The sequence below is a fragment of the Clinocottus analis genome, unplaced genomic scaffold, assembly GCF_023055335.1.
Source record: "Clinocottus analis isolate CAN_PGR_092001 unplaced genomic scaffold, fCliAna1.0.p SCAF_6, whole genome shotgun sequence".
Lineage (NCBI taxonomy): Eukaryota > Metazoa > Chordata > Actinopteri > Perciformes > Cottidae > Clinocottus > Clinocottus analis.
The window spans coordinates 10,521,688-10,547,087 of NW_027176218.1; the positions used below are offsets into that span (position 1 = coordinate 10,521,688).

Consider the following 25,400-nt stretch of genomic DNA (forward strand, 5'->3'; position numbering starts at 1 on the left):
AATGTATGTGTTAGATAAACATTCAAAGAGTTTAAGCTAAACTATAACCAGATTTTACCATGCACAACGCAGAACAACACAAGATAGATTCACAAACCAATTACAATCATTTAGGACGGTCTACTTTGCTAAGGTGAGACATTCTCTGGATTGGCTTCACATTCGCTGACAGCTGATGGGCAGACAAGGTCACTGGATGTACAAGCTCTCATTTAAAACATGGACATGAGAGCAGAACTGGGGTTAGTTGGGTCTATCAGAGCTGTCAATCAATTAATGACAATTATTGAGCAAGGACGCCCGTGGGTGGTGATAGAGGGAATGAGAATGACCATGGGGAACAACATGGGGAACGGGACGAATTATGGAGATTGGAAAGTAATAACCAAAACTGAATAATATTACCAGCCCACACATGCAGATCACTTACTTCCCAGCATGTGTAAAGTGTGTCAATTGAGCACCATGACAGGGATTTGGGCCTTGTTTAACTAATCAAACCACAGAAGAAGAAGACGTTCAATGACTTATTAGGATTCCCATAAAATATCAATGAGTTTTATGAGCTTAACTACATTATGGGAGGTGTCAAATGAGCCGTAAATGATTTCATTAGGAAAGATGTGGTTGTTGAACATGGCCATTTTCACCACATATATAGAAGCTTACTCTAAAGAAGGAATGATTGAGAAGATACACCACACTGTCCCACATTGAGAAGGTGCTACTGCTGTTCTCATCCAAATGAATACAGGACAGAGTCATGCTAAGTTTAAACTAGGAGAGAAGAGGGAGAGACAAAAAAGGAGGGAGGGAAATCGTTTTGAAATTCTCCAGCTGGCAGGCTTTAATTTTCCACCATTCTAATTAAAATGCAAATTAAATTTATAATTAGCAACCACAGTATCCGAGAAACCACCTTGTGTGCAGCCCCAACATATGGGGCAACCAGCGGTGGGCAGCAGTGTCTCTAGGAGACAACAGAGGTGGGTGGCAGGACTGGGGAGTGTTTGTTGAAGACGGAGCTACTGATCACGGGCTGGTCTGGTGACATGGGAGCAGCACTGTGCTTTAACCTGCTCCGCTCAGCTGGGAGCCCTCTAAGCTCTCAAGGCACAGTGAGGCAAGGGAGCACGGCCCAGTTTACTCTGCTGTCACTGCTCGTGTCACAGGTCACTGCATGTGTCGCCTCAGCTATGCACAAGAGCGGCGACCAGCACTGCCGGGGTCAGCTCCTCCGGATCGAAAGGTTTCGGACCAAAATTAACCTTTGCTGACTCTCAGATAATTAATTTTTCATTGATGGCAATTCTTTGTAAACATAGCACCCTGACATTTCTTTACCCAGTAGCTGTCAGCCACTGAAACTTCACATGGAGCAGGTGTTTTATAAGCATTACAAGTGTCTTACTAGAAAGGTTGGTGAGCTGAAAAGCAACGAGCAGGATAACAAAAGATAGAAGTCATACAAGTTGATCTGGAAATGTAAAACAGCCACTATTGCAGTTTGCACTGCTTTTTTTTTTTGAAAAAAAAAATCAAAGACTTCCTTGGACAATAATCAGGCAAGGTAAAGGCAACAAGCGCAAACTGTAGGTGGCCATCTTTTGCTGTCCAACACAAGTTAGAGCAGGTCACTGTGGGTCAGTGAAATGTTCTCCAAGGTGCCTGACTTTTCCACTGACACTGCTGAAACAGCACCATCAATCATCCATCAGTTGTCACAGCTTGAAGCTGAGGTCAGAACAAATCCATGCCAAAAGAAAAGGCCACATCTTACCATGCGCTTTCGCTCAGCTGGACAGTCTGCTGATGACACTGTGTCAAGAGACCGCTATCCCACTCTATAGTCCTTCTCTGTGACTGACTTAGTCGATGAGAAGGTCTCATATGACCTCTTCAACACCCCCATCCCCTTGTCACCTGAGTTAGACCACCAACTTCCATTATGCAGTTAAGTGTCTCAACTACAAGACAGACTTATCGAGGGAGCTGTCAGGTGAGTTAACTCGCAAAGCTTGGGCTAGACAATTGGATGTGGCCCTGTGTCACGACTGACACTGTTTCCTCTTACATGCTGCTCTCCAAATGACACTCATCGCTGGGCAGAGTCAAGCATTAACACAGAGTCATCAGTAATCACATGCAGAAAGAGACATTCACAGATAGAGTATAGACGTTAACTGGAAAATTATTTCTTTTTGTTAAAGAAATTCTCTCTCTCTCTCTCTCTCTCTCTCTCTCTCTCTCTCTCTCTCTCTCTCTGTATTTTTTTTAGACTTTCCCTCTTCATATACAAAGGCCTTGGACTGAATACCTGGTGAGTTAATAATCAGAACCCTGGATAAGCTTTATACTTAACCACATTGTTGGGATGTGACATCTTTCTGCAAATCTGACAAGATAGACACAAAAGAAACCTCTATGTGAAGATATTCTAACTGCAGTGGTCGACAAAAAAGTCAAAATGATGTATAGCTTAACCAAATTGACGGTCACTGTTGGACAAAACATACTTTCTAAATATAATCCTCCATTGTTTTCTCCCCTCTAAGAAATGCTCTTGCTAGCTGTTTGGTTGTGCCACCTGTTGCCTTGTTAATCATGCTGAGAAGATACTCATAAATCATAACATTCTTCAATTAATCAAGCTGTCAGCTTCTAGGTGAGAGGTCATGCATGGAAGAGACAGAGGTCATCGGTCTGGTGTGAAAGGACCATGGTTGTGTGGCATCTCTTATTCTTGGGAAGTGTCAGTAGAGGAGCCAATGGAACAAAGGAGAAATCAAAGTCCAAGGGACACGAGAAACGGGGGTGGGGGAGGTGGCTGGGGCAGCCGCACCAGAGCCAGAGAAAGGAACCAGGGTGCAGAGCATAAAGCCAGTCAAATTGACCTGTCATTACATCAAGTGAGCTGTGCCAAGCCGCTACATTATCACACTCACCATACTCTTTAAGATGACAGAGTTCCCGCAACTTACCAGGTTCCTGCAGCACCCCATTTGCATAATTAACAAGTCATTCATGTGTCATTAATTTGACTTCTATTCATTTGAAAGAGACTTCAGATTAAATAGCACATACTGTATCTGGTAATTTCAACTAAGTGTCAAATGGTTATTACTCTAACACAAAAGTCGATGGATCTTCCCAAGACAAAGAATAAAGAAACATGCAATCATTTGCACAACACATTGCATTGTGAGCTCCCGCATGTCTGGCGATTGCCTTCATAGCTTCAGGTTGACACAGATATGGGAATGCAGGTTTAACAATGTTGGCTTAACTCTAGCAGTCAGTCGACTTGCCCACATGCCCACTGGCAGAACTGGCCCTTTCCTTGCTTTCGTGAAGTTGTTGGCTCGATATAGTACAGTACAGACAAAGACAATTTGTTGTACTGGTACTCAGTGTTGGAAGAGGTATTCAGATCATTTCTTAAGTAGAAATATCACAGTGTAAAAGTCCTACATTAAAAAAGTTATTGAAACAGAAGTCAGCAAAGTATACTTCAGTCATCATAAACAAAAGTGCTTATTATGGACGCAGAATGGATTCAATATTGTTTGATTTGTTAAATATTTAACTATGTGATTATTATTGCTGATGCAATAACATATGCATAATTTTTCAATGCTGTCGCAGGATGAAGTACAGCAATTTAAAAACATGACTTGGGTTGTTTCATATAAAAGTAATACATCATAAACTCATATTTAAAAGTTAATTAAAGTACAATATTTCCCTCTGAAATGTAGTGGAGTAGATGCACACAACAACATACAATGTAAATACTCACGTAAACTACCACACAAAGTACCTTAAACATTACTTACTAACAAATACTACAAAATTACTTTGTTACTTCCTCCAGTGAAGTTGCTTTCACTGTCATGATAGAGTCAATGATTGTTGTGAGCTGGATTCAAACTCTGAAATTGTGTGTGCATTATTTCCACAAGCGATTCAGCTTCTAGACTTTCCCTATAATAAACTCTTGCCATTGACTCCTGTAGGCAACTCTGGTATTTTACATCTTTCACACTGTTGTTATACTTGAAGGTTATTATTGGAAAAGCTCAAGCTAGCCTCAAAGATGGGCCATAGTGCATTCAGTTATCTGTGTTTTATACTGCCTATCGACATTGAAACAATGCTCCCATGTGAATTCATGTAGTAAAAAACTGATCATTTCCAATGATGAAAATAACAAGCTGACTAAATGCACCCTTCTTCCAGCTCTGCAGCTCATCATACATTTCTTCTGAATGTGGAAATTATTCTTAACATTTCTCCCCCATTTGCCCCGTGAATTTCAATAAAAGCATGCCATTTACAGATACTCACCAATCTTTTTTTTTATGCTGCACATTTTAAAAGTAGGAGTACTTTAACTTGACACCCTTTTGCACAAGGTCAGTCATTTCTGACAATTACAACATCTGTAATTTCCTATCTTAATGCGCTATACATCAAGGTTGAACTTTACCAAGCTTGACGTGTCAATCTGCTCTATGTATTTCCCTTTGCATTAGCGTATTTCAATGACATTTAAGTCTCACAAACGTTACCAGCCTGTCACTGCCCACTCATCCACCGCCTTGGAATTTTCAAGTGATTTTAGTCATTGATTACTCAGTGTTTGGAGGTCTAATGCAAGTGTATCTCGCCATTATTAAAACATCTTTAATGAGTACATGTTACCGCTTAAGTCAATCACTGCTCTTTTGTTTAAATGGGAATTTTGAGAGGATCGCAATGTCTACGTATGAGGGCAAACTAATTATGTAAATAAGAGAAAAGACTTCTTTAAAAAAAAAAAAACTATAACACATGGTTTTGTATACTTCACATAGACAGGTTTGTACTTTTTTTTTTTTTTTTTTAGAAAAAACAATGGTTATCTAGTGTTTTATACATTTAAACCATGCAGGGCATTTATGCCCCATTGCCAATGGGCCTTTTTAACAGTTTGATTAAATGCTTTAATCAATCACAATCCCAGCCTGTTTATTAATCACTTTATCAAGCAGTTGATGCATTGCTGCTTTTAATGGACTCCATTTATTTTGATTTCTCCTCTCTTCATCTTATCGAAAAGGGCTCTCCCAATCTGGACAGATAAAAAGGGGGATGCGAGAATCGCTGGCTGTAGTGGCGAGAGCTCAGACAAGCCAGTCCCTTAACTTCATTACAATCACTCTGCTCAGACTTAACCAATTTATTAGTGGCAATATGTGCCCTGAGCGATGGTTAGGTAAACCACATAGCTTAGCTCAGATAAACAGGCGCCCATTCATTTGTCTCTTCACCAGACACCAGGGTGATGTATGATCCTAATAAGATTAATATCCCCTGGATTTATTCCATCTTAATCCCCACAGGCATCATTTAATGGTACTCAATGATATAAAACTGCTTCTCAACTTCTATGTTGTAAAAATTAAGAGTAGAAATATAGCGGTTCAGATAAATATTTCAATCCAGACTGGATCCAACACTTCAGACATAAATGTGTCATTGCACAACAAGCAGCCATTTCTTACACTTGAACTATGAATTAACATTCTTCCCTTCCATGGAGGGTCTGAAAACACATTTCTAAAACAGAAGCTTTTCTCAGAATTGCATTTCAAGTTCCTGTTGTATTTAATAAAGCATTAAAAGTAGTCATTGAACCTGTCACGTTCTGGTCAGAAATGACCACAATTAGCAAACAATCCATCTCCTTTTAAGCCCCCTCCCAACAAACCACCACCATCACCCAATCACCACAGCCTCTGGTCTGGATTCACCCACAGACGTTCTGCCATATTTCCCCCTGTCTGCCCTTCAGCTTCTCCTCTTCTCTCTATTGTACGCTAAAAAGCTATTGTCTGCATCATCTGAAACTCTGTTCGCTGTTACGAGGCAGCGGTGAAAAACATGAGAGTGCACAGGTTTGGAACACTGAATAGAAAATTGTACTTAAGTGGTCTTCTCTTGCCCATCACCTCTACCCTTTACCCTCCTCCACATGAGAAGGGCTGTTGGGGTGGGCTGGAAGGGGAAGCCAGCAGGGCAATAGCAAACTTGAAAGCAACCAACATTTGCAGCACTCTTGAAAAACAAGCATTTCACACCTGAAGCCTTTCATGCAGGGCCTCGAGGCATCCCCTTCAAGGCATTTAATTGGCTATTGCTTCAGAGCTCGTTCAACGTGCCCATTATGGTGAGGCGACAAGCAGCCAAGTATGTCGAATGAAAAGGGTCCTTCTCCCAGATGGGCCTAGTGGTATTAAAAACTGCCCGATCACTTCTTGCTGTTGACTGGCAGAGGTAATTCAGATGTGTGCACATCTACAAATACTTAAAATGAAAAGAGTGAACTGGATAAGATTGAGAAAAAAAAAATACTGACCTTCACCATTTCTTTCAAACACAGCACTCAGTCACAAAGATTGTAAGCAGTAGAGATCTGGTGTGATACTGATGCACGTACGATATAAAGCAAAGCGCATACAGCAAAGCACTACCTTATTCTACAACAGATATCTGCTGTAATAAATTACACTCAACTCTAGCTGTCCTGTTTATCAATGATGACATTTGAACAAGCTGTGAAACATTTCCTCGGTTACTGTCAACTGGTGAAAACATAAAAAAATACCCTGCAGCATGCCTCCACACATCAGACACTTTGATCACTTACAGTTTTTGATATGAAGACATTTGTGGCTCCTCTAAACATATATTTCATGCTTTAATCTCAGCCCTGGGACGTAAGGCTCTAGGATATGATGTTCCACTTTTGTTTGGCAGTTCTACCTCAAAGATATGGTCCTTTTCCTTCCTTGTGCCATCTGCCATCTGAAGTTTCACCCATATCAGCCTGAGGCATTGGAGCTCTCATTGGCAATGTTTTTGAGGGCACCCTGACTCCCCATGGATGGACAGCCTTGGGGGAACCAGATAAAGTAGGTGTTTAGTCTCTGGGCTGCTGATGAGGAAGGGATTGGCTTTGAGCTGGGTTGGGACTCATGGGAAATCTGGCGTGCAAACTAATTACGTTGTGCTGCCAAACTGCCTGTGATTACAAAATGGAGAGGCGGCGAAGGTGGAGCTTAGACTTTATCAATTGCCCTACTATTTTTTTTTTTAAAGAAAGCAACTAAAGCTAATGAGATTATTTAACGAGATGTTCTTTTTGTAGAGTAAGTTGTTCTAATTTTATAGCAATTATAAGACACAAATGGATGGATAGATAGATGAACCAACATCAGAATCTTCAGATTTTAAAAGTTCTGTCACCTGAAAAATCTGAATTCTCCGGATGGTTCAATAACAGCAAATATCTAATTACTTCTGCCATGTTTCCCCACCTGCCTGTCACACTTTTGGAGAAAGCCACTTAAAAAACAGGTTAGTTCACAAATGATCTGCTATATTTGTATTAACGCCTCAGCTGGTGGCACAGACAGCCCCTGAAGATACGCACCAGGCAAATCATTAAAGGAACAATCGGCTACTAGTTCACGCCCCTCATCATAGATCAGATCAAGTTTCAGGCTCAATATCTGAATAGTTGTACACTATACTTGATACATATTTTTTGATGTGTTTTGATTAACATTTACTTTAGATTCTAAAAATATGTGTCTATTTTTAACAGCATTATCATCTCATTTCAAAATAATTACTTGCCCAGTCACCCATTAAATCCAAAATTTAAAAGAAGAAAAGGTGTCACTTAAAGTTGGAATACAGTCTTGGAGAAAACTTTTTTATTTTATTTTTTTTAATTTGTTTAACTAGTCATCAAAATCTTATGAATAAAAACATTTTTAATGTTTTTAAGAGTATAAAGCATGCTACCCCTTCATGGTGTGAATACTTTAAGTTAAAAAATATTACAGCATTTAAAGCTCTCCATTTCAACAAGTCTTGTGTTTCCAGGGCGCAGGTGGAAGGTTGCAATAAAGCAGAGCATGGCTGCTTATAATGGGAGATAAATCTTCTATGTTTCCTCTATTATTTTTATTACATTATGTGCCATTACATTTGAATGTGCTTAGCAGATGTCTCAAAGCATTGTGACTTACATACCTTATATTCTAGCTCATAACCCATTTATACAGTGGAGCATGTCACCAACTCAGATGAGGAGCATTTGTCAAGGATGGAATGACAGCACACAATGAAGCAATATCAGCCTTTAAAATAACTTCACTTATTCTTTCCCCCTCACTCATTCACTCGCTCGCTCTTTTCTCTCTGATAGGGGACTCGGCGTCTTGTGGGTTAAAAGAAAGGAACTGATTTTATAAGGGAACTGTAGGCACAGTCATGGATCTAATCATCACGGGGGGATGCAGGTAACATCAGTCAGTGACATGGAGCAACATGATATCAGACACGGAATAGATCACTGTCTGTGTGGTATACATAGCACCACTCTTGCTGAGACCTCATCCTTCTAAGGGGCAAACTGGTTGTGGTTAGGGAACTGAACTTGGTACAAGAGGGCTGCAGGTTCAATATCTCCAGTCAGACACTGAGCAAGATACTTAACCTGAGCTGCCTCAATGAACAGCCCAACTAATAAATAGATGGCATATAAAATGTCAGCACAGCACCGGCAGATAGTAGCCCCACAATAATAATACACCGCATATGCTGGGACTCTGCATATCACAACATACACAATCTAAATGTATATACAGCAGCACATGCTTCCTTATATAAATGCTCAAAATACATTGCTGGTACTGGCATGAACACATTTATTTATTATCTCACTTTGATATTTATGTTTCATCATTATTAATAGCTTTTATTCCTCATTTGTTACCGAGACCTTTTTGTTATTATGAATTGGTTTACCTTTTTAATTACATTTTTACGTTATATTTTGGGATATCTGTCTTGTTGTACTGTTTGAATCACTTTATGTTACATAATAAAATTATTATATCAGCTTTTATTGTTATTACCATGTGAATACCTGTCTGATCATGGTTAAACCCTTAAGTAAGGTATAGTTTATTTCTGTACCTTGGTTCTCAAGTTTCCATCCAATGTTTTCTGAGCAAGGGAAGAAAATCAATAAACCAACAGGACGAGTCTCAGAGGATTTCACTTTGGATTAAGAATAGAGAAAAAAGGACAGAATGCAATACAGAGATTGCATTATGACATTATTATCAAAATCCTCATTGATTACTGATGTGTAAAAAATAAAAAAGGTAATCCTACAAGTAGTAATTGAAACGAAATCCAGCAGCTCAATGTTCGACTGGGAATGATAGCCAATGACATGACATTAAGCAACGTGAGACAAGGGGCAGTGGTTTAAGTGATCTGGCAGGCGGTACGATGCCCTCCTGTCAGAATCGATCAGTCCTGCTGAAATTTAGAGCAACACTCTAAATTGGTCTTAATGGTGTGTTTCATCCTCCAGTCTCCTCCACACGTTGACAGGGAGCCAGTGTCCTTCATCACGCCAGGTTCCTGCCCTCTCTTTCAATCTGGGCATACCACTGATCCCTGCTCTCTGAGGAGAGGGAGAAAATCGGGCCGGGGGCACCTACGGCATCGAGTGGCTTACATCCCACCTCAGACAGTCAGGGAGGTTCCCCTATTAAAGGCGCTAAAATAGGGTGCGAAATAAGCAGTGATTTTCTGAGCATGCAAATTATCAAAAGGCATGGGAGAGCGCACAAAGAGTCACCAATTTGAACTAATGGTGTATATGGCAGTGGCTTCTGTCTCAATCTTTAACAGGGCAGACCCATAAGAAAAGAAAAAAAGAGCCCTCCATGCCCCATTCCCACTCTGTTGGAAAGTAATCTGCTTACATCATTAGGCTAAGCTTGCTGAAACAAATTACCAGATGTTGTGTCCCTTTTTCTCTCGTCTTTTTGTCAGCATTTTAAAATACTCTCTGCCATTTTTCCTCACTAGCGCCCCCTCCTCCCCAACACCTCTACACAATAAGGCCATTTGCAAATAACAATTGGAAAAAGAAAAGTCCCTCCCGCTATTCACAGCCCCTATCTGGTTCTGTAGGTTCATTTTCGGGCAATCCAGTAATGCAGCGGCTAATAACCTGAACAGAGAAGAAGAAAATACCAGGAAAAAAGGAGAATGAACTGAAGCAATTGAGGTCCCCCACCCGCAGTTGCACTTGGTAGGGATTTTTGAGGGTCTAGTTTAGCTTATCACATTATAACCCATTTAGAGATAAAGACATGTCCCAGTGCTTATTATAACTCTGTAGCATGCTGAGCATGCAAACACATTTCAACCCGCTTCCCTTTTAGATATTTTTAAGAGCAGATGTAACATTAACTCCAAAGTCAATACTGAAGTATTAGACAATGTGTGCTATGTCCTTGAAACACATTTCGATAATAATATTGGTATTTGCCATTCTAAAATATTTATAATAATTAGCAATAAAATACATAATATTGTTTTGGTAAATTAGTAATAACATTTTTGATTGAATATTCAGAACATTAAAACAATCTAATCTCAGTGGTAGATTTTTCCAATAATCAATGAAAGATCAAAGTAGCCATCATTACCAATATACTGCTTGTAATGATTCTATTCCTTTATAAAAAATAATCATACTATATACACTGACATAATTGTTCAATAAATGTGAAAAAATATCATTATCATTATATACTTAAAATAATAACAATAGTAATAATGTCTCTTTTGTGGATATTATTACTAGCTGTGATATTCTGATTTGATTAAAATGCTGTATTGTTTTGTATTGTTTCAAGTCTTTCTTGTAGTTTATAACAATTATTCTGCTTTAACACACTTTTAACATTTACAATTCTAAAAGTAAAGTAAAGCTTGTACTTTGGTCTAAACCTCTTTCTTTTCAGCGGCCATGGTGGCAAAATGGAGAATTCACTCTTCACAATACAACCTGGCCTTACACCGTTTGGGAATGAATGAAAACGGTGTGCAACAAAGCCAAAATACTGAGCGCCTGGCCCTGACCTTATTTCTTGACACATAAAAGAATACATAAACAGATATATACTTTCATATCAAAATGCTTGTGTATTTACCTCTTATCAACCGCCTGGCAGCAATTGTGATTCATAGCAGTCATTTAAGTGATAATGCACTCATTCACCACACTAACAAACGCATTCCTCATGGTTATCAGTGCGTCGGCGCCGATGCAATGCTAGTCGCCAAACAGGAGGCAGAAAACTCAAGATGGTGTTGATTGATAAATTGACAGGTTAATTTTCGGATGGATAATGAGTGTAAGACCCTGGAAGATGGTAGAGAGAAGTCTCTGGCCCTTTGCTCTACCTTGGATGCAGTGCCATCTATCTATTACTGGCAGAACCGCAACTCGGAGCAGGTACACTCAGGCCCTGCCAAATGTTTGTACCATCTAGGTTAAATGAGGTCTCAAGCTTCATATGTGTAAAGCCGTGTTATATTCCTTCAGATGCAATAACAGCAGTTTCACAGAAATTAAGATTTTAAGACTTCATTCAATTTGCACCATGACTCGCAGAGCCGATAAAAAATATCTGCGCTGCATGCGATTTCAGGAGACATTTTAAAATGTTATTCGGAATTTAAAAAAAACATCTTTAACTAATTTATACAATTCTACAAATAATTAAAAACAAATCCCAAATACAACATTTTAAAAGACAAAATGCATCGTGAGTTACACATTGTTTTAACCTGCATTCACAAAAAAGTGCAACTTTTCCACATTTTTCTGACGTATGTTCGACACTACCATAGATTATGATTTTGAACAATACTGTCATTTTTCATGGTTGCAATTAGCAAATTTTCATGTGACCAGTAAAAAATAAAATAGAGAATTCAACTCTGGAGCTTAATTAGAGAGCAAACTGTTAGAATGGAAGAGAGGGTTTAACTAGAGGTTAGAAGGGTTTCTGTATCTTACACACATTTCTACTGCTTGTCACTGTAATGTGCTACGTCTGCATGCGCTCTAATTAAGCCTCCACCATCGCTACTCTTCAGCTATTCTCCATGAATCAGCATACAATGTAATGCTAATCAAATGCCACTATTTTACATTTAGACCTAATGCCCATTATTTCTATCCTTTGTCTACTTTACCTATTCGTGCATTTGTGTGCATCTATATTTAATAAGGCAGAGATGTGTAGAAGTGATTTGACATTGTAAGTTCATGAAAGATCCTTCACCAACATATCAGCATGACAAGGACAAGAGAACCATAATTTCATTTTCTGAGTATATCCATGTCCCTCATTGAATTTAAATTGTGTATGAAAAGTGCAAATCCTTGATACAATTATAAAAAACAGTTCACTTCATATAATTTGTGACTGCTGCGACTGAATGCAACTATTTCTCTATATTGTAGTACAACAAGACAGAAAGATGACCCAATTCTTTTTTTTTTCCATTGGCTCTTGTTTGTGAGGCTTCAAGAGACCCTGGTCTCTTTTGGATATGCCACGATTGAATTTCCTGGCAACTCATTCTCTTTGCTGTCTCCTAATAGTGGAGCAGTAGGAAGAAGAAGGAACATATTTTCAAATGTATCATATCTAATTTATCTTAAAAAAAACTTTTTATACTGAATTTGATAAATGGCACATTTTTTTTGTAATTATTACCAAGTTTTAGGGCAAAACATATTATATTACACAATTGTCTTTCTGTCAGAATGATGTTTATCTTTTTTTTTTACCCAAATAAGTTGTATATTATTTCCAGTCCATGAGGCGTACACACAAGGAGGAACAATTTACATGCAGCACAATAGCAAAGTCTCGATCTCTGAGTATGTGCTTCAGTGAGGCAGCAGCGGCTCTGTTTAGTACAATGTTTGATGATATGACCACGGCCATGAAAGAGGACAACATTGGATGCGGAATGGATTTTTTTTTTTTGTTGCATAGAAATATATTTTCCTCTTGATGTTATTAACATGAAGATGATAAATAATGTGTAATTTTAAAATATAGGGTCTAAACTCAATTACACTGCAGATTAAAAACACAGGTTTTGTGTTTTTTAAAAAGTTGACAGCACTCTGTATTGATCTAATTTATAATGCAGAGGCCGAATACAAATCAAATCAAAACTAATTAAAACACCAACAAAAGTATCAAATGATCCCCAACAAACTGAAGAGTAATTCAACAGTCTGTTATGCACATCTACAATACTGTTCCACAACCATTTTCTCAAAGCACATTTTGTGACTTATTGTTGAAATTGCATGTAGCTGTGATGAGAAGAATTATGGCTTACGGTGTCATTGAACTGCTGCTGATTACCAATAACCACATGGTCACAACCAGGGGTGCCCCACTCCTCCCATTCATTTGAACAGTGCTCTGAGCTCTGACAGACACAGGAACGAAAGGAAGAGTGCAGAGGACAAATCTTGGGGGATTCACCCGATCTGAGACTCCAAAGCACCCAGCAGCTTGATCCTGTGTCACTCTGAGGGCATGGCTTGGCTCTCCCTTGATTTGCCTTTGAAATCTAAACGTTTAATTGTGGTCAATGAAAAGGGTTCAAGCAAATGAATGGTTGAAGAATATGAGCGGAGGGAGGGGCTGTAAAATGAGTATACATAAAAAGCAGGAGGGAGAGAAAAAAATCAAGAGGGAATAATGAAATTAGGGATGGGGCGAGAGAGAAAGAGAAACCAAGGGCTGGAGAACTTGAAGCACTGACCCCTATCGTCCATGGTGAAAAGCAAGAGATTAGAAAGTGTTTCATGCTAATTTCCATGGAGATTTCTGTAATTTCACAAAAATTGCTTCTTCCCGCTTTGATTCGTCCATACTGCCCGGCCCCCTGCTAGTGTTGCGGGGTGGTCTGCTCTATCATGCTTCTGCTCTCGTGGGCCCCCCAATGGCCCCTCGCTGCGGCCAGCCGTCGTGAGATTACTGAAGCGGCGCTGACGTCTCTATCAGCTCGCGCCACCGTCATGCCCTCTCCCAACCCCCCACCATCACTCGATCCCTCTCCCTCGGCCTAGCTTCCTTTCTGCCCACCCACCACCAACCCGCCCTCAGTGCAAACCCTCACAGATCTGTCAGATGATGGCTTCATTGGTTCGCGCTGCTCCCTGCAAACTCAAACCAGTCTTTTTTACACTCCCTCATCCCATCCTCTCATCCCTTGTAGAAAGCTACACCACAAGAAAAATCTCTATCCCCCTCCCATTGTAGACTGTTTCACCTTTTGCTATCCCTCAGCCTTCTTTCTCTCTGCCTCATCCTAGTTTGTGCTTCTGCCTGCCACATCAAAGGAGAACCAGGGGTCACAGAGCCACAGGCATGGAATATAAATGCAGCCAACTGCGTGGCAGTATGGGAAATCAATCCTCTAAAGATAGCTCCATACACTTCATGAACCCATCATCAGTCTCTGATACATATAGTAACATATAGAATTGTGTGCAGCCTTTTGTCCATAGCGATGTATTGTGCACAGTATGTTTAGTCTCAAAACAACTACTTTTTCTGGTCTATATTTTCAACTTGTGTTTTCTTGACATGTTTGTATGTTTGAATTCAAAAATATATTAATTAAAGATGTCCACACAGGGTTGAAAAGTGTTGAAAAGGTGGTAAAGAACAGATGCTGAAACACAAACTTTAATTTCATTTTCTACGGGCCAGTCCCTCTGTGTGTGTGTGTGTGTGTGTGTGTGTGTGTGTCGAGATAGTAAAGACAAAATGCAAAAATACAAAATAAGGTTTGAGAATAACACTGCGACAGATATATGTCAACAACTTTTGTTGGGGGTCCTGAGCTGAAGATTCTTGTCAGCATACGCAGGTGATGCTTCCCGCAAATTGTCATAATTTTAACCAACATAGTCTGAGCACCTGTGAGCCAGTTGGGCTGTTTCGTGGATTGTGGCAAGAGGCATGCGGCCGAATGATAAAAAGAAAGAAAGAGACATGACACGGAGCAGCAGCAAAGCCATTGTTATGAATTCTCTAAGTCTTGAGGGATGAATGGAAAAACTAGTGCAATTGCCAGACACCAACGTCTGCGGCAGGGTTCGATGGCTCCGTGTGGGGGCGACTGGCTCCGGTTGCTTAGCATTAGTATTAGATAAACACTCTGTCGGAAGATGTCAACGTCTCCATTAATGCCAGAGCTGCCACACAGGCTGTGCTTGAGTGACACAGGGTTTTGTGGAGTGTGACAGGGGTTGTAAATGCTAACACTCTCTGGCTGCATCTCCCGGTCCTGGTGAAGCCGAACCCCGGCAACACCTGGGAACTCAGAGGCTCTAAACTCTGACACTCGGTGGAGATAATACATGTTGTCCTCTCGTCCTCATCTCTGGGACAGCCCGGCATTTTACTGTACAAAAGCAATTTAATTCATACTCATTAAAATCCAATAATTAAATGAGGATTTCAGTGTATAATTGCTATTATTTTTTTTATTTCAAAGCCTCATCAGTATTGGGTTTATTTGAATGTAATAAACACTGAATTTGAGACACATTATAAAAAGGCGTTAGTAAGGGACAAAAGGCTTAAAAATCTTCGCTCACTTATCACTCTGTACCAACCACAAGCAGATTAGCCTCATCTTGCTACCCCAAAAGGCTTTTCCGTAGTCTTTACAAACCACAATATGGAAGCTGTGTGTTCAGCACAAGTCTAATGCACTTAAAGCCTGCCACAAGTACACATATCCAACCACACAATGAGCAGGATATGGGTTTTTCCATGCTTTCACTGGTGGACAGAGGGGTTTTCCAGTCAGTAATTATGCAGACAATGGTATTCCAGTCAAAAATATTTGAATATTAATGTACATGCCACAGATTATATTAAAAAGTAATGTTCAAAATTACATAAACAGGAATCAAATGACCTCAGCCAGGGACCGTTTCAAAAAGTATGTATTGTTTAAAGCTATGAAAAATGTCTAAAAGATCATGACTTGAACATAAGTTGAAGTGTGTCAAGAAATAAAAGTGGAAGAAGAGCAATATAATCCAAACTCCAGTTGTACATAAAGTTCACACTATATTTCATCTTTTTCTCCATTACATTTTGCAGCCGGAAAGGTTGAAATTTTTATCAGTCTGTGAAACCAGCATGGAGAATTAAACTGCCTTGAGCTCAATAATACTGGCCATGTAGGAGCTGCTGAGTTGTTCTGCAGGCTGGAGGGCTGGACAGTGTAGTGTACTCTTCCCCCTAATGCCCTGTCCATTGATCTTTCCCGTAACTACAGCTCCCCACAGAAACCCACACAATCTGTGCAGAGGAGTGCTCCTAGGCACCCCCCACTTCAAAGGTGCATATTTACTCTTAGAAATTTAGAGAAAGTGCAGCTGTGGATGCATCCTCCAACCTCAATCAATGATAGGGCTGGTCCTCCTGACCCGCCCCCCTGCTGGCTAATAAAGTGCTTCTTAGGCTCGGTGGTTTCCCTGGAAGCCTTGTAGGGTTGGTTCAAACTAGCACTTAGGTTTGTTTCCATTGTCTCTTCTCGAAAATTGATTTTTAGAAAAAAAACTTATCTTGTTGCCCAACAAAGTTCCACAAAAAGTTGTTGTATAAAATTGTAATTTTGTCGCAGATTTATGTTTTTATTTGTGACATTTCATAACTGAAATACACAAAAGAAATCACAAACCTCTGCAGAGCCCAAATATAAATGAGGTTAAACCATTTGATGTTCTTGAATTAATTCAATTTTTCTTTTATTAGCATCAAACTTTTACCTTTGTTTTAACTCCAAGCTAGGTCAATCAATACCTGAGTATTTTTAACCAACTTTCTGGCAGGGCGATTAAGAAATGGAATTGAACGATGGATTTAAACTTTTCTTTTTTTTCTTATCCTCAATGTGTAAAGCTGCAGTGCCTTGAAAATAATCTTAGAATGAAATGGCTTCATTTTCAAATAAAAAAACAACAAAATAGACAGTAACAATGTCTTTAATTAGCATTTGTCAAATAATCTACATATGCATTATGTCTACTTAACATGTCCTGCTTTCCTGTCTTTGACAAACATATTTCATGCTGGGACGCACATTATCATAATTGTCATTTCCAATCTTCAAAAACAAATGTGTATTAAGACAGTAGCTAAAACAGTCCTTCTGCTGAAAATCAGACAATCAAAATCATTTGTAATTAAGCACAGCGATATTCTAATTACAGATAATTCAAGCTACTCCATGCTGCTTTCTGTTCTCCCTCTGCAACAATTAGAAAAATATATGTCAGCTGTGATTTTTTTCTCCTTTATTTCACTTTAAAGTGTCGCTGTGGGGGATTTATTTAAAAAAAAAAAAAAAATGACATTTATAACTCTTCTCTGGAAGGACATTCACTCTCTTCTCAGCAGAAACAACCTAAGTTTTAAGTGGCTGGAGTAAAGGTCTGAAGCAATTTGCATATCTGCACAACACCATAAAAAGTTTCCCTTGACAATGTAACATTTACTGTGCACAACTTATAATTGTTACACCATAAAAACTAAAACTGCTACTCAAGAAATCATTTATCTTACAGTCACATTAATGACTGCACATGGATACACATAATTGTGCATGATGAGCTACAGCTGGCCGAGAACTAGTCACCTTGTTACTAAATTGTCTCACTTTTTTCATCTGATGGTTATTCTGTAGGTGAGTGCCTGCCTAATAGCTGCTTCCTGAAAGCGTTGACTGCATTCTTCAAGTCTGTCACAATAGTGTTAGCTCTGAAAACAGTGGAACAAGAACTTGTTTCAATGTCATTAATCCTAACTTGTTTGGATTCCTCATGTTAGCTCTCCCACACATCTCTTTTTCTCCCTTTTTCTTCTCTCAACACATACTACTGCTCTCACTCTCTCTGCCTCGCTAACATGTCGACAGCAGTTTGTTAGTAGGTATCAGTTTTCAGTGAGCGGGCTGAGAGGGATGTGGTAATCATCTCTATCTCCGGCTGCTTGGCAGCGTTCCCCTCGGCATGCTGGCAGACACTTGCCATTGAGCAGCTGTCAGGCAGAAAGGGTGTGGGATGTGGGCTCCAGCTACACAGGTCACGGTCATTTCTTTCCAAAAGCCACTGAAGCTAAAACCTTAAGTGGCATTTGAGCTACCTGCACTGTCAGTTCTGACACTCACAACACTAACAAGGAGACCACCGGTAGAGAGTCAAACTCGATTATGCCTCCCTGGTGATTTTCCTTAATATAGCTTACTTACTGCCAGGCTTGTTTTTCAGAAAGCACATACTTTCAACATTATGACAGTGGTTCTAAAGACATGTGGCGTAAAATGTGCTGCTCTATCTAAAAGAAATGGGTAAGCTAAATATATTTGACTCATTAAATATTATAATAATAATAATATAAGTCATAAATTGTCAGCATCTTGTAGGTAATAGAAAAAGGGAGCTAATTATGCTGAAATGTCTTAACTGTTTACTGCCCGACTTAAAAAAAAAACAGGCATTGAGGGTTGGTCATTTAAGAGAGTTAGGCTTTATTTTTAGTCAAGATAATAAGTAAAAGTTGTTAACAGTAAATACATATTACATTTCTCATTATTTTTGTGTCGCGGTAATTCTGGTTAATTTGTCATTTATTGTGAGGCAGTAGTGTTCTCATGCTATAGTCCTGCAAAGCTTTCATTCATTTTCATCTCTGCCCTGTTATAAATACAACTGGATGTAACTTATTAAAGATACAAGATGGTGTGCAGATTCATTGCGGGGTGAAAACAAAAAGTCAATTTTTAAAATAAATAAATAAATTACACTTCAATAATCATTGTAATTTCTCAAAAACATATGTCTGCCACTTTCTTAGATGCCCGAATAACATTAAAAAATCTGCATTACTTCAAGGCGGTCTTTAGTTCAGAAACTACAACCCCTAAGTGTATGCTGAATTATTTGAAAACATAACTAATCAGCAAAAAAAGCATCAGTTACACAGAAAGGTTATAACTTTAAACAAAACTGTATGGAAAAGTAGTCTGACTTCCACGGCTGCTGCAAACTGAATTGTGCTTTATAAGTTGCAGGCTCTCACAACCTGGACCTGTGATCTTTACAGTGATACCCTCAAGTTCGTAGCAACAAATACATTCGATCACTGAGGGAGATCCTAAGTCTCTCTGTTGGCCAATTACTGTTTTTAAAAAGCCTAGGGCACCCAGGAAACTTTGACTCCTTGAAATAAAGACCAATCTCAGAGAGAAACATTGCAGCTATTAAAATCTTTATAATTCTGTAAATCACAAGTGATTTGTTTTGCCCCATGGCTTGTTCTGATACATCCTTGCTGCTATTGCAAAGGGCACGGGGTGACTGCAATTGAGGAGGGCAAGCTTATTTTTACAACTAAGCTTGGAAAAAAAAGAATCCTTTTTTATTCTTCTGTTTGAGTGCAGAAGGCAAAGATCTCCTCTGTGTCATAATTGCCTGAAGTGAGAGAGTAAAGGCTCTGGACTCCTGATGTTAGTGTGGGCCTTTCATCAGGGGGGTTTGGAGTCAGAGCTGCTTATAAAGATCAGGCCCCTCTGGAGGATCAAGCTCTTTTTTTAATTTATGTAATAAAGGCATTTTAATGTCACCTATCTGCTGTTGCATTAGACTTGTTTCCCTGACTGGTGTTCTCATTGTTGAAGATTTACATTTCCTCAATTATTATTATTTTTTTTTTATCTTCAATATTAAGTATGGTATACTGATTAATTTTGAGGATGGATTCTGAAATTAGCATGCTTATTCAAAGTGGAAGCCAAAAGTGGTAGAGAGGATCAAGCAATTATGAGTAAAATCACTCCAATTAAACACTGGCGTGTTAACTTTTAGAGAGCACACACTCAACATAATATAATTACAAATTGGGACGAAAAATGGCAAAGAAAACACCAACATTATAGAATGAAGCATTTATAGTTGATGGATTCTCAAAAAGCTCCTCTCTCCTCCGGTACTCAGGGTTAAGAATGACACTTTTCTGCCGTTGCATCGCGCTCTCTCCCAAGCGCACCACTCCCATTCAGTAGCGTAAGGCCCTCTAGTACTAGACAAGAGCCCTGACTGAGGAAGCTCTGATACTTCAGCCTCTGATCACTAGAGCATCCTTAAACCACCAAGTTGATGGACGAATGGGTCAGGGAAGGGATGTCCGAACCATAAATCAGACTACAGGGGTGACAGCACACAAAATAGGTGAATTGTCCTTGGGTTCGCGGTGGTGGCGGCATCCCTTGTGTCCCAGAGTCACACCATCCTTTTTATTATTTGGGAGCGAGTCAAACGGATGCCCCACAAGCCACGCTGCCCTCCCCCTTGTGTGTTTCCCCTAGTCTTAGAGCCTGGACCCTGCTATGAACTGTTTCCAGAGTCAGTTACTGGTGTAATTGAAAGTGCTTTGTCATCGCTTTCAGCCAAACACTGATGGATGTGAAGTTGAATGAGGTTTGGGTTTTAGTTATACGAGTGAGCCTGTGTGAGATTTATCACCAGAGGCTTAAGAGGCTACAAGGGACCATTAAAGCACCACCGCCGTCTACATCGCAGTGAACTGTTCATTATTATTCATTAAAACAGAATGCCTTTAATATGTCTAGTTTCCCCCATGTGAAAAAAATGTACATACATGTTTTTGATGACTGTTGGAAAAACTGCTCTGTTGCCCTTTTTTTACAGTCTGGTGCAATTAAATTTGGATTTTAAAAAGTGTATGCAACACATAAAAAAGTAAGCTGGCCTATGAATTCATAAGAAAAGAAAAAATAGTTCAGCACTTTTAAAAGTTCCAGCAAAATCAAAAGCTCCAGAAAGCCTCTTTTTATACCTTCATGTGGATTGTATTAATCTTTGTCCTTTACAGCTTTGCACTTTCAAAACTCACTGCAGTGAACTGAATAATGCAGATTATCTTAATTTAAAGTCTGTTGTGTTAAATATACCCTTAATGTATATATACTTCAACCCCCCCGCTCCCACATGAGTTACATCTTTTTATAATTAGTGTGGTCTATTGAAACCTATGAAACCATTTAATTTCAATTCTGAATCGACGTCCACATGCAAAGCGTGGGAGGTGTGCTAGTTCTCATTGTCTCCCACTTATTATAGGCTGCCCTCAGCTGCCTGGGCTGTGAGGGCCTGGATCCTGGCTCACGTCCAGCTCAGCTCTGATCTGGGCCTCTTTGTGATTTGAGGAGTATAGAGCTTTGCCGGGCTGCTGTCCTAGAGCCATGTTGGAATGCAAGAGCAGTGGTGGAGGTGCAGAGGGAAGTGACCTCACTGTGTGATGCGAGCAAGAGTACGGGGTAAGAGTTACACACTGAGGTTGGTTGGATTATAAATAAAGTAGCGTGTAGTTTCTGTGCTGCAGCCGGGAAATAGGAAAAAAGGTGAATACCAGTGCTCACAGCGCAGCTGTAAATGGTGCCCTGGACTAACACTGGTTCAAGGCTGCCACGATAGCACAGCCAAATAAAGCAGATTTAATGGAGAAAAAAAATCCCCAATGTCGGCATGTTTTCAAAGATTTTGCTGTTCCATTTTGTATTTATGAGTTTTTTAAATATTCTATTGGCAGATAGATAATGATGATTGCTAATATCAAATTCTGCCATCTAATTAATTAAATTATGTACCTTATTTCTGGGGGTAGTCATGAGCAAAGGGAAGTACAGTATATGCTTTATTTTTTTCTGTTCTTTTTTTCTGTCCGTTTCTTTGTTCAATTTAGAAAAAAAAATCATTCAAAAAAACTAATGAAAACAGATATACATATTTTGATATATCCAATCAGATGCAATATTAGTCTTCATTTCAAACACAAACAATATTCATGGCAGCTTTTTTATAATGAAATTTGTGAATGTTCTGACAAGAGTCTGTACAAGAGTCAATCATGTGGATGGCTGACTGCATGTTGAGGGATGCTTGTGACTGACCTGTGATGCTTGTGTGCATGCCGGTCATCCCGTGGTACAGAGGAGGTGCAGGAGGAACAAAAGATCAAGACCCTGCCACAGGCACAAACACCTGGGAGGAGAGACAAAGGCAACTTCACTTGAGCAGGAAACACAGTGTCCAGAATAAACAGTGCTCACCAAGGTACATCAACAGTGTTTGAAACTTGATATGACTTCCAGGACATCCCCCAGAAAGAATAAAAGTACATTGGGACCACAGTGTTACTGCTCATATGATGTTGTTTTTTCTTCGTTTCAGTAAAATACAGCACGGCCATGAGATTTTGGTGCTCACAGATAAAATAGACTCCCACATCTTCAATGTAGCTAACACTTATAAATTAAACAGCTCATAATTATAAGTGTGGAAAACTCAAGAAAAAAAAAATCAATAGATATGCTGTTGCGTATGGGAAAATTAGCATGGTAAATGAGCATTAACTCGCAGATGGTTGGGTAAGGGGCATCGCTGTGGCTCCTTACAAACAATTGATTAACTTGTAAATTCCCATTGCCCAGCTGTTATTCAGGCTGTTTACCATAAATAAAAGAGAGAGACTAGAGAAAAGATCCAGATGCTTTGAGTGCTGCAGAAAGGCAATCTGTCATTGTTTTCAACTAACACTGATGGATGCTGCTTTGAATGGGGATTGGTTTTAGTTAACCATGACAAAGTGAGGGATGACACGCCATTGGTCACAAAGGTCTGGTCCAGTAACGCCTTAGCAGTTGCTTTTTTCAGCTGCCAATAAAAGGGACAAAGTTGTCGGGGCAGGCTTTCAGGTTTGTTTGTTTGTTTTGCTGTGTGTTCATGTTGAAGTTGAGGAATGGGAAAATGAACAAAACTTCCATCCAGACTTTACCAAGATGGCAGCCAGTATGATTTAAGCATAATATACTTTCTTTACTCTCAAACAAGACTCATTTCTGAACATTAATAAGGAGTAGGGTTGCACTGTTGTCACCATGGCTCACATTTGACCAATGAGAAGTCCTCTGTAAAGAGGACTTCAGTCAAAGCTTTTGAGTACAATCAGAGTATAGCTCAGAACATATACATATATTATATATTTTCCATCAGATTATCTCAATGCAACTATAGTATGTACATGAACTAGAAACACAATTTAGGTCTTTGCTAAATTACTTAGCTATACAAATACCATTTGTATTGTCAAATGGTGACCAATGTGTTTATGTAATGAACCGTATACTATGGCAGAAAACCAAACCAAAAGTTTTGACATCAGGTTAAAACATTAAATGCAGAGTCAGACCACCAAGTTTGGTTATACAGCATGATATAAAAAGATTTAAAGGCATGATGCGTTTTGGGGCTACAGCGGTCACTGGACAAGAGCATGGGAAGAAAAATCCAGTTCAACCAGACTTCAGTGTGATGTCATTCTTGGAATGGTCCAGTTAAGCCGGCTTCTCTTTGACCCAAAAATAACCAAGGGTAATGTAAAATGCATAAAGGCTGCTCTTCCAGCTGCAGAAGATCGCATACATACACTCTCAATGATCAATGACATCAGAGATCTGGAAGGAACAAAACAAGCCCTCCTTTGGAGAGCTAGTTTCCCAGATGTGACAGGGGAAATCTACAGAGCACCACTGAGGGACAGTTTAAATCAGGACTTCTGCAAAACTCATCACTCGTTGTTAAACATAGTTGAGGTAAAAATCCACCCTAAAACGTACAACCCTTTCATCTCCCAGCATTGAAAGTTTACTTTTCCGCACATAAGACAACTATCCCATAAGCTTGCAAAAAGACGGGCAGGATTTCAACATTACAGGGTTCTCGTTAAAACCAGTCAGGAGTCGCAAGCACCACACGCACGCACACGTACAAACACAAATATAATACAGTGAAAACATATTGTCGCTTCACGTTAAAAATGATGCATTTCCAAGTACTGTGATTCACTTTAAGAGTTAATTTATGAACTTTTATAATGAATAATTATAACAAAACAATAGAACATATGAAAAATACATGAGCCCTGGGGCTACAACTTTTCCAAAATACCATCACAACTTAACTATTGCCCCGTCCAACCTGTGCAAACTTTAGTCTTGCTCAATTTGCATTTAATAATGCAACAACAATAACTCATGACTGCAGTTCAGTTCGATGACTGTTGCTACGCCACATACAAGTCATACAATTATTGTATAATCACCCATTGTAAAGCATACATATATGATACAGAAATCGCTCAGTGTTTGCCAATATCTATCTCTCTCACACATAATGCATATGATAATTGCATATGTACGCTTACACACACACACACACACTATGTTCTGACAATGGAGAACCTCCTTTACAAGCTTCAGTCGTCGTTCACTCTTCACCCAGTCAGTCTGTCATGGCCATTTTCAGTAATATACACATACATATATAGGAATGTATTTATGTATATGCGTCTTTACACTCAGAGCATCCTGTTGCATGTTGTTCAGTAGCACTTACATTACCTTTTTACAAAACACAAAGCAAACATCCATTTTTTTGTCATCAGTTGCCGAGCAACGAAAAACCAAACTAACTCACAAATATCATAGCTGCATCCCATGATGCATTCAAATTGTATAATTTCTATACATATCTCCCAAGACACACATAAAGTATGAACCTTGAGATAAGCGCTCCCCTTCTGATGCATTATTTCACACAGCAAAGACCATTTAATGAACGAGGATGTTGTTAACACCCTCGGATAGGAATAACTTTAAAAATAACATTCTTTTACCTGACAGCGACTGAGTAATCAGGTTTACACGTTGGTTTCCTGTCAAGCTCAAAACAGCATCATGTAATGTCTGGAAAGAAACCGTTTTGAGTTCTAACATTTGGAAAATGTCTGAGATAAACTGCTCAAAAAGTAAATAAAGTAATTACAGAGGGATGCATTAGAAATAACGTATTGTAAGTGATGAACAATACTGCCTATCAAACGTTCAATCTTGATACGCATCGGCTGGACACTTTAAATAACTCAACAGTGAAGTGAAGTATGGTCCCAATGCAGGTCTCATTCAAGATTCTCATCATGTTGTATTGATATTATATTATAGTTCATATACAAATTAGGCATTAGTCCTTATGCTTCTGCATAATGCAAAGCCAAATGTGTTCATTGGACTAAGGGCATGGAGTTACTGTCAGTTAAATTAGTATTATCCATATCACAAATCACACCTTTGCCTCAAACTGCACCTTAGGCCCTTGATTTAGATGAGGAAAATGCTCTTTACGGTTTCACTTTGTGCTGGTAATTTTCTGTTGCTTTTTCCAGGATTGTTTTATATGAGAGAGAAACCAGTAAATACAGAACACACACTTGGCTCATCATACAGTGATTTATAAAGTTAGGTAATTACTTTTAGTGGGTTTAGCAGCAACCTATTCA

The 25,400-nt window shown here is 39.2% G+C and overlaps 1 long non-coding RNA gene across 1 annotated transcript in view; it reads right to left on the bottom strand.

Moving 5' to 3' along the window:
• LOC137803616 (uncharacterized) overlaps positions 1-25,400 on the bottom strand; it is a 64,969-nt gene that overhangs the window by 26,793 nt on the left and 12,776 nt on the right. Inside the window, exon 3 of the long non-coding RNA XR_011080080.1 lies at positions 21,958-22,048. This is a non-coding gene — a long non-coding RNA (uncharacterized lncRNA). The remainder of the gene's footprint in view (positions 1-21,957; positions 22,049-25,400) is intronic.